The sequence below is a fragment of the Schistocerca gregaria genome, unplaced genomic scaffold (assembly GCF_023897955.1).
Source record: "Schistocerca gregaria isolate iqSchGreg1 unplaced genomic scaffold, iqSchGreg1.2 ptg000240l, whole genome shotgun sequence".
NCBI lineage: Eukaryota > Metazoa > Arthropoda > Insecta > Orthoptera > Acrididae > Schistocerca > Schistocerca gregaria.
In genome coordinates, this window is record NW_026061752.1 from 2,190,147 (window position 1) to 2,201,553 (window position 11,407).

The 11,407-nt window shown below is 26.9% G+C and overlaps 1 pseudogene; it reads left to right on the top strand.

Annotated features, from left to right (window-relative positions):
* Window positions 1–6,391: 6,391 nt before the first annotated feature.
* Window positions 6,392–8,134, top strand: LOC126305050 (NADH-ubiquinone oxidoreductase chain 5-like; annotated as a pseudogene).
* The last annotated feature ends 3,273 nt before the right edge of the window (window positions 8,135–11,407 follow it).

An 11,407-nucleotide genomic window follows, 5' to 3' on the forward strand; every position in this document is an offset into this window, starting at 1 on the left:
GGTGAAATGTTAAAATTTATTTGTGGCCCTTTTTATGAATCTGTGAAATTTAAATAATAAACTAGGATTAGATACCCTATTATTTTAAATGTTAATTATATTTACCAGGGTACTATTAGTTAAGGTCTTTAAACCCAAAGAATTTGGCGGTATCTCATTCCATTCAGAGGAACCTACCCCATGATTGATAATACACGATTTACTCTACTTAATTTATTTGTTTGTATATCTCCGTTATCAGAGAATCTTTTTAGAGTTATAATTCTCAAGATTTATAATTATAAAATATTTCAGGTCAAGGTGCAGCTTATAGTTAAGAGGAGGTGGGTTACAATAGATTTTTGTTTATAACGGATTTGATAGTGAAATACTGTTAATGAAGGTGGATTTGATAGTAATTTAATTTATTTAATTTTACTGATATTGGCTCTGAGATGTGTACACATCGCCCGTCGCTCTCATTATTGATTATTCTATTTTATTTTAAAGTAGCTTCAATTTAGATGAGATAAGTCGTAACATAGTAGATGTACTGGAAAGTGTATCTAGGAAGAGTTTCAAGATATAAGTTATTAGTAAAGTGTTTCATTTACACTGAAAATTTTTCTGTGCAAATCAGGATATCTTGATTATTTATTTTATTATATTTATTTTTTGTTTATTTAATTATTTAATATAAATAATTTTATTGTATTTTTGTCTTAGTATATTTTATAGAATTGATTTTTAAAATTATAGTTTATTGGTAATGTAAGTGTTTTATGAAATATTATTTTACATTTTTTTAAGTAGATTTTATTTATTGTACCTTTTGTATCAGGGTTTATCAAAATTTTAGTATTTATTTTACTTGTCTCGATTTGGGTTGATTTATAAATAATTTATAGTTAATGTATCATAATTATTATTAAATTATTTATAGAAATGAGATGTTAATCGTTTCCCAAGATATCTAGTTTCTTAAGAAAAAATTTAATTTTTTAAAGTTATTTGTTTTTATTTAATTTTTTAAGTAAAAATATTAACTTATTTATTCTTTAAGGGATAAGCTTTGAAGTTAATAACCTATAATTTATTTTATAGAAATATAATAGTAAGCTTTAAACCAGCTAGCTTTAAGATTACGTTTTAGTTCATTATTTTTTATTTTGATTTTATAAATATTTTAGGTTTTTTATTAAGATTATTAATTTAATTTTAAAATTTTTGTAATAATGATAGAATTAGTATATTTATTTGTATGAAATTTTTACCTTGTGAACTTATTATAAGGAACTAGGCAAAATTGATTTCCGCCTGTTTATCAAAAACATGTCCTCTTGTTTATATTTTGAGGTCTGGCCTGCTCACTGAGCGTATTTTTAAAGAGCCGCGGTATTTTGACCGTGCAAAGGTAGCATAATCATTAGTCTCTTAATTAGTGGCTGGAATGAATGGCTTGACGAGAAATCAACTGTCTCTTAATAAATTTTTGAATTTAACTTTTGAGTCAAAAGGCTTAAATTCTTCTTTAGGACGAGAAGACCCTATAGAGCTTGACATTTTACTTTTATATAGTTTTTTGTTTGTCTTTCTATATTTAATGATGATGTTTTGTTGGGGTGACATGAAGAATAGATAAACTCTTCATTATTATATCATTTATTTATGTTTGTTACTTTGATCCATAATTTATGATCATAAGATTAAGTTACCTTAGGGATAACAGCGTAATTGTTTTTGAGAGCTCATATCGACAAAGCAGATTGCGACCTCGATGTTGGATTAAGAAAAATTTTGGGTGCAGGAGCCCAATGATTAGGTCTGTTCGACCTTTAAATTCTTACATGGTCTGAGTTCAGACCGGCGTGAGCCAGGTCGGTTTCTATCCTAAGATTGTTAATCCATATTAGTACGAAAGGACCATATGGTTAAAATATTTTTTGTTATATTGATTAATATTAATTTATTTACTATTTTGACAGATTAATGTGTTGAATTTAGAATTCATTTATGTAGATTTTTTCTACAAATAGTATTGATACTTTATGATTTATTTATATTAATTTTGAATTTTCTTTTACTGGTTATTTGTGTTTTAATTAGTGTTGCCTTTTTAACTTTATTAGAGCGTAAGGTTTTAGGTTATGTTCAGATTCGAAAGGGTCCAAATAAGGTAGGTTTTGTTGGAATTCCTCAGCCATTTAGAGATGCTATTAAGTTAATTTGTAAGGAGCAGCCAATTCCTATTATATCTAATTACCTACTTTATTATTTTTCCCCTGTTTTTAATTTAATGATTTCTTTAGCCGTTTGAGTAATTTTTCCTTATTTAACTTATATGTGTTCTTTTTCTTATGGATTTTTATTTTTTTTATGTTGTACTAGATTAGGTGTTTATACTGTTATAATTGCTGGTTGATCTTCTAATTCAAATTATTCATTATTAGGTTCTCTTCGTTCTGTTGCTCAAACAATTTCTTATGAAGTTAGTTTAGCTTTAATTTTATTGTCTTTAATTATTTTAATTGGTAGTTTTAATATGTTTGATTTTATAAACTATCAGCTTTATTGTTGATTTATTATTATTTCTTTTCCTTTAGCTTTAGCTTGTTTTGCTTCTTGCGTAGCTGAAACTAATCGTACTCCTTTTGATTTTGCTGAAGGGGAATCTGAGTTAGTTTCAGGATTTAATATTGAGTATGGTGCGGGTGGTTTTACTTTAATTTTTTTAGCTGAATATACTAGAATTGTCTTGATAAGAATGTTATTGGCTTTAATTTTTTTGGGCGGTGATTTTTATTCTTTTATATTTTTTATTAAGCTTGCTATTATATCTTTTGGTTTTATTTGGGTTCGTGGAACATTACCACGGTTCCGTTATGATAAATTAATGTACTTAGCTTGAAAAAGTTTTTTACCTTTATCTTTGAATTTTTTTATTTTCTTTGTTGGTTTAAAGATTTTATTTATCTCATTTGTTTAGTGAAATTTTTTGAGAAAAGTTAATAGAAGAGTTAAACTTCTAATTTTATGTTTTCAAAACATATGCTTTTCCTAAGCTAATTAACTTTATTCCTTAATTAATTTATCTCATGCGTTTGCGACATGGACATTAATTAAGAAATATGTGAAGTAAATAATTGTTAAGATTTGACCTGTTATAATATAAGGTTCTTCAACAGGTCGTTTACCAATTCACGTTAGTAAGCATACAACAACTACTATAATTCAGAATAAAATTTGATTAATAGGGTAAAATTGAATGCCTCGGAATGGTGTTTTATTATAAAATGGTAAAATTATTAAGTTCTAATTGATAAAAATAATGCAATAACACCTCCTAACTTATTAGGGATAGATCGTAGAATTGCATATGCAAATAGGAAATATCATTCTGGTTGAATGTGAACTGGTGTTACTAATGGGTTGGCAGGTACAAAGTTATCTGGATCTCCTAATAGGTAAGGATTAATTAAACATAGTATAATTAATAATGATGTTATTATTACAAATGTAATAGAATCCTTAAAGGTAAAGTATGGATGGAATGGAATTTTTTCAATATCTCCATTTAGTCCAAGAGGATTATTAGATCCTGTTTGGTGAAGAAAAAATAAATGAATTGCTGCTATAGCAGCAATAATAAATGGTAATACAAAATGGAATGTGAAGAATCGATTTAATGTTGCATTATCAACAGCGAATTCTCCTCATACTCATTGGACTAAATCTGTTCCTAAGTATGGGATTGCTGATAATAAATTAGTAATTACTGTTGTACCTCAAAAAGATATTTGGCCTCAGGGTAAGACATATCCTATAAATGCAGTTGCTATAACTAAAAATAAAATCACTGTACCAATTATTCAGGTATGTATATATATATATAAGATCCATAGTAAATTCCCCGTCCTACATGTAAGTAAATACAAATAAAAAATATAGATGCTCCATTTGCATGTAAGGTTCGGATAATTCAACCATTATTTACGTCTCTGCAGATGTGTACTACACTACTGAATGCTATTTCAATATTTGATGTATAATGTATAGCTAAAAATAGTCCAGTTACGATTTGAATTACCAAACATAACCCTAATAGGGATCCAAAATTTCATCAAAATGAAATATTTGTTGGGGCAGGTAAGTCAATTAAAGAGTTATTAATAATTTTAATTAAAGGATGTCTTAATTGTAAGGGTTTATTCATTAGTAATTATCTTATTTTACGAATAGGTCCCTGATTAATATTGGTGATTTTAACAACTGCTAGTAGTGCTAAAAATAAATAAATTATTATTATTATTGTAATAATGAATGTTGGTCTATTATATAATTTTTCTAAAGATATTGTTATTTCTTGATAATTGATTGAATTATCAATTTTTATAGTTTCGGTGTTTTTGAAAAAGTCTAGAAATATAGATATATCTAGAATAATTAATATTAATATGATAAATACTCACATTATTAATGTAATAATTATAGTGATTGATTTAGGCTGAAATATTTCGTTTGATGCAATTCTTGTAATGTAAATAAATAATACTAGTATACCACCAAGAAATGTTAAAAATAAAATATATGATAATCAATATCTTTCTATTATTGTTCGTGTTATTAATCCAACTAGGAAGGTTTGAAGGATAATAAAAAGCATTATTGATATTGGGTGTCTTAATTTAATAAAATTAATATTTATTACATTTGATAATGATATAATTATTATTTTGATCATTTCAGGGGTTAGTTTATTTAAAATACCGGTTTTGGGGACCGATGATGGAAGCTTTTCCACCTCTGAAGTTTTAAAAGTGGGGGCTGGACTTATTTCCGGTTTACAAGACCGGCGTTTTTTTTAAACTATTAAAACTAATGTTTATATTCTCTATTTTTACTTCTTTATTGATTTATTTTGCTGGTGTTTATGTTTTTTCTTCTAAACGTAAACATTTATTAATGGTTCTTTTGAGATTAGAATATATTGTTCTTTCTTTATTTATGTTAGTTATTGTTTTTCTTATTGAGTTTGATTATGATTATTTTTTTCCTGTTATTTTTTTAGTTTTTTCTGTTGTGAGGGTGCTTTAGGTCTTTCTATTTTAGTTTCAATAATTCGTTCTCATGGTAATGATTTTTTTAATTCTTTTGGTTTATCTTTATGTTAAAGTATTTATTTATAACTATTTTTTGATCCCTCTTTGTTTATTAAATAATTGTTGATGGTTGGTTCATTCTTTAATGTTTCTGTCGGGTTTTGTTTTTATAATTTGTGTTTTGATTTTAATAATTATGCTTTATTGTTCATTTGCTAGATTAAGTCTTCTTTCTTTTTATATTTTTTTTGAGGCTAGATTAGTTCCTACTTTACTTTTAATTTTGGGTTGGGGTTATCAACCTGAGCGTTTGCAGGCTGGTGTTTATTTAATTTTTTATACTTTGGTTGCTAGATTACCTTTATTATTAGTTTTATTTAAGGTTTATGATTTTTCTAATACTTTATATTTTCCTTTATTGGTTGATTTTGGTTCTTATTATTTTATGTTTTATGTATTTATAATTTTGGCTTTTTTAGTTAAGATACCTATGTTTTTGGTTCATTTATGACTTCCTAAGGCTCATGTAGAGGCCCCTATTTCAGGTAGAATAATTCTTGCTGGTGTTTTATTAAAGTTAGGTGGTTATGGTATTTTTCGTGTTATAAAGGTTATTTCTTATTTGGGTTTAAAGTTTAATTATTTTTGATTGTCTTTAGGTTTATCTGGGGGTGTTATTGTAAGATTTATTTGTTTTCGTCAGGTTGATTTAAAGTCTTTAATTGCATATTCTTCTGTTGCTCATATAAGAATGGTTATTGGTGGATTGATGACTATGAATTGATGAGGTTGTGTAGGTTCTCTTTCTCTAGTGGTTGGTCATGGTTTATGTTCTTCTGGTTTATTTTGTTTATCTAATATTATTTATGAACGTTTAGGTAGACGGAGATTATTAATTAACAAGGGTATAATTAATTTGATGCCAAGAATGGCTTTATGATGATTTCTTTTAAGATCATCAAATATGGCTGCTCCTCCTCCTTTAAATTTGGTAGGTGAAATTAGATTATTAAATAGAATTATATCTTGATCTTCTTTTAGATTCTTTGCTTTGATTTTTTTATCTTTTTTTAGAGCTGTTTATACTTTGTATATATATTCTTATTCTCAGCATGGGAATTATTATTCTGGTGTTTATACTTGTTCTCTTGGTTATTTTCGTGAATATCATCTTTTACTTTTACATTGATTGCCTTTAAATATTCTCTGTTTAAAGGGTGAATATTTCTTTGTTTAGTTTGCTTAAGTATTTTAATTAAAAATATTGTTTTGTGGAATCAATGATATGAAGTTTTTCATCTTAGGCCGTGAATTTATTTTCTATTTGTTCTTTGAGTTTTTTTTCTTTGTTTATTTCGAGAACTATAATTTTTATTTTAGGTATTTATTATTTAATAATTGATTATAGAGTTTTTGTTGAGTGAGAGCTTTTCAATTTAAATGGTTCTATAGTTGTTATAACTTTAATTTTGGATTGAATATCTCTTATTTTTATATCTTTTGTTATATATATTTCTTCTTTGGTTATTTATTATAGAGAGGATTATATATCTGGTGAAAAGAATATAAATCGTTTTATTATTATTGTTTTAATATTTATTCTTTCTATAGGTTTTTTAATTATTAGTCCTAATTTAATTAGAATTTTATTAGGTTGAGATGGTTTAGGTTTAGTTTCTTATTGTTTAGTTATTTATTATCAAAATGTAAAATCTTATAGTGCTGGTATATTAACTGCACTTTCTAATCGTATTGGTGATGTTGCTATTTTAATTTCTATTGCATGAATGTTAAATTTTGGTGGTTGAAATTATATTTATTATTATGATTTTATTTCTAATTCTTTTGAAATAAAGCTCATTACTATATTAATTGTTTTAGCAGCTATAACTAAGAGAGCTCAGATTCCTTTCTCTTCATGACTTCCTGCTGCTATAGCAGCTCCTACTCCTGTTTCTGCTTTAGTTCATTCTTCTACTCTTGTTACTGCTGGTGTTTATTTATTAATTCGTTTTAGACCAATATTGGATACTTATAATTGTGGTTGATTTTTACTTTTAATTGGTTGTATAACTATATTTATGGCTGGATTGGGCGCTAATTTTGAGTTTGATTTAAAGAAGATTATTGCTCTTTCTACTTTAAGACAACTTGGTTTAATAATAAGAATTTTGGCTATAGGTTATCCAAAGCTTGCATTTTTTCATTTATTGGCTCATGCTTTATTTAAGGCATTATTATTTATATGTGCAGGTTCAATAATTCATAATTTGAAGGATTCTCAGGATATTCGTTTTATAGGATCAATTGTTAATTTCATACCTTTAACTTCAGTTTGTTTTAATGTTTCTAGTTTATCTTTGTGTGGAATACCTTTTTTAGCGGGATTTTATTCAAAGGATTTAATTCTTGAGATGGTTTGTTTAAGATGAATTAATTGTTTAATTTTTTTTCTTTATTTTTTTTCTACTGGTTTAACTGCTTCTTATTCTTTTCGTTTGTTTTATTATTCAATATCTGGTGATAATAATTTTTATTCTAGATTTTCTTTTGATGTTAAGGGTTATTATATTTCATTTGGAATAATTGGTCTATTGTTTGTTGCTGTTTTTGGTGGTAGTCTTTTATCTGGATTAATTTTTCCTATTCCTCATGTGATTGCTTTACCTTATTATTTAAAGTTTTTAACTATTACAGTTGTTATTTTAGGTGCTTATTTAGGTTATCTTATTTCTAATTTTGATTTTTCTCATAATTTATTTTCTTTAAGTATACTTTCTTTTGTTAGATTTGCTGGTTCTATATGATTTATACCTTTTCTTTCAACTAAGTTTATTAGATATATTCCTTTAAAAATAGGTTATTATTCATCTAAGTCATTTGATTATGGTTGAGGTGAATTACTTGGTGGTCAAGGTTTATATAGATTATTTATTTATTTAATTGGTTATATTCAAGGTTGATATGATTCTAATTTCAAGATTTATCTTTTAACTTTTATTTTTTGAATATTTATTTTGGTAATATTGTTTTTCGTTTACTTAAATAGCTTATAATTAGAGCGTGACACTGAAGATGTTAAGGAAGTATTTTTACTTTTAAGTATTTATAAATATAGATATATTATTTTTACAGTGAAAATGTAATGTTTTATTTAAACTATATAAATTTTAGAAATGTTAACGGAGTTTAACCGCTAATATAAAAAGTTAGCAGCTTTCATATTGGCTTTACATTTCCTTAATTGGAACTATTATAGTTCAATTATATTATTAACAGTAATACGCCTCTTTTTGGCTTCAATTAATAAGAATAAGGGTAGTACATACCAATCTTCCAGGTCGAAACTGACTGCAATATTTCACTTCTTATTCTATTTAAGGTTGATTGATAATATCAATACTTTTTGAATGCAACCCAAATGTTATATTTAACTACAACCCTTTATTCTGCTCATTGTAATGCTCCTTGGTTTCATTCATGGTATAGTCCTCCTAATAGAACTAGAATAAAAAATATTGTTGATACTGTTCAGATTATAATGTCTGAAGTTTTAAAAATAATTACAATTGGTAGAATTAGTGCTATTTCTACATCAAAAATTAAAAAGATTACTGCGATTAGGAAGAATCGTATTGAGAATGGTATTCGTGCTGATCTTTTTGGATCAAACCCACATTCAACTGGTGATCTTTTTTCTCGATCATTAATTAATTTTTTGATAGTGTTGTTGCCAGGATTATAACAATTATTGGAATAATATATCTAATGAAAACTCTTGTTGATAGAATTAGAATTGTTTTTCTTGATTTATGTCAAGCTTTCTGATTGGAAGTCAAATGTACTATTTATACTAGAAAAACAATTATCTACCTCATCAATAAATAGAGATATATAAGAATAATCATACTACGTCTACGAAGTGTCAGTATCATGCTGCTGCTTCAAATCCAAAGTGATGTCTTGGTGAAAATTGATTTATTGAGTGTCGAAGTAGACATGTTGATAAAAAGATTGTTCCAATAATTACGTGTAAACCATGGAATCCTGTTGCAACAAAGAATGTTGATCCATAAACTGCATCTGCAATGGTAAAAGGTGCTTCTCAATATTCATATGCTTGAAGTATTGTAAAGTATAGTCCTAATAACACTGTGAAGAATAATCCTTGTAGTGCTTAAGTATGATTAGATTCCATTAAACTATGATGTGCTCATGTTACTGTTACTCCTGATGCTAAAAGAATAGCTGTATTAAGTAATGGAATTTGTATAGGGTTAAAGGGTTGAATTCCTATTGGAGGTCATAGTATTCCTAGTTCAATTGTTGGTGCTAATCTTCTTCTAAAGAATGCTCAAAAAAAAGAAACGAAAAATAATACCTCTGATGCAATAAATAAAATTATTCCTCATCGTAATCCAATTGATACAAATCCTGTATGTAATCCTTGATATGTTCCTTCTCGTACTACATCTCGTCATCATTGAATTATAGTTAGTAGGGTAATTCCAAATCCAATTATGAATAAGTTAATATTAAATAGGTGGAATCATTTTGCTAGTCCTGATACTAGGACTATTGCTCCAATTGCTCCTGTTAATGGTCAAGGTCTATAGTCTACTAAGTGGAATGGGTGGTTTGAGTGAGTTGTTAACATAGGTTTAATATACTTCTCTAGAATATAGAGTTCTTAGAATTGAGAAAACATAGGCTTGAATTATTGCTACTGCTGATTCTAGAATTAATAGAAGTATTTGTCCAATAATTAGTAATGAGATTAAGTTTATTGCTATAGATGGTCCTGTGTTTCCTAATAAGGTTAATAATAAGTGTCCTGCAATTATATTTGCTGCCAACCGTACTGCTAATGTACCTGGTCGAATAACATTACTAATTGTTTCAATTAGTACTATAAATGATATTAATGCAGGCGGTGTACCTTGTGGTACAAGGTGTGTAAATATATGATTAGTATGGTTAATTCATCCAAATAATATAAATCTTAGCCATATAGGTAGGGCAATTGCAAATGTTAATGCTAAATGTCTTGTTCTAGTAAAAATATAAGGGAATAATCCTATGAAATTGTTAAATAATATTATAATAAAAATTGAGATGAAAATGAATGTTGTTCCATTAAATGATTTTGGTCCAAGAAGTGTTTTAAATTCATTATGTAAGGTTAAATTTAGTTTATTTCTGATAATGTTAATTCGTGATGGTGTAAGTCAAAATAGTGATGGGATTAATAATAGTCCTAGAAATGTTCTAGTTCAATTTAATGATAAATTAAAGATGTTAGTTGATGGGTCAAATGTTGAGAATAGATTTGTTATCATTTTCAATTTAAGTTTTTTATTTCAATTGTTCCTTTTTCTGCTCTTTTAATAAGGTTAGGTTTAAATGAGAAGAAGTTTATTTGATTAAACAAGATTAATGTAGCTGAAAATATAATGAATAGTGAGAATCATATAAGAGGGGATATTTGAGGGATTTGGATATAATTTCCCCATCAGAAGTAGTCGTTAATTTACTATTATTTGGTTTAAGAGACCATTACTTACTTTCAGTCATCTGATGAATTTCAAGGTGTACTAATTTTTTTTAGTTACTTTAGATTGACACTCTAATGTTATTTATTTTAACTAACTCCTTAAATTATCTTAGATAATCACTTAATAAATAAATTTACTGAAGTTCTTTCAATTACAATTGGTATAAATCTGTGGTTTGCTCCACAGATTTCTGAGCATTGTCCAAAGAATAATCCAGGTCGATTTATTGTGAATGTTCCTTGATTTAACCGACCTGGCGTTGCATCAATTTTAACCCCTAATGCAGGATCTGCTCATGAGTGTAGAACATCTGATGCTCTTGTTAATACTCGTACTTCTGTATTTATTGGTAGGATTGTTCGGTTATCTACATCTAGTAGTCGGAATCCATCATTTTCTAGGTCTTGTTCTGGTGTTATATAAGTGTCAAATTCTACGTCTATGAAGTCTGAATATTCATATCTTCAATATCATTGTCGTCCAATGGTTTTAATTGTAATTATTGCATCTACTGAATCATCAAGTAAATATAATAGTCGTAATGATGGAAGGGCAATAAAAATTAATGTAATTGCTGGTAAAGCTGTTCAGATTGTTTCAATTAAATGTCCATGAAGTATATTACGGTTAGTATAGGCAATAAATAATATATAACTTAGGGCATAACCTACAATTACTGTAATTAATAATAATATGACCATAGTATGATCATGAAAGAATGATAATTGCTCCATTAATGGTGAAGCTCCATCTTGAAGAGATAAATTTGATCAT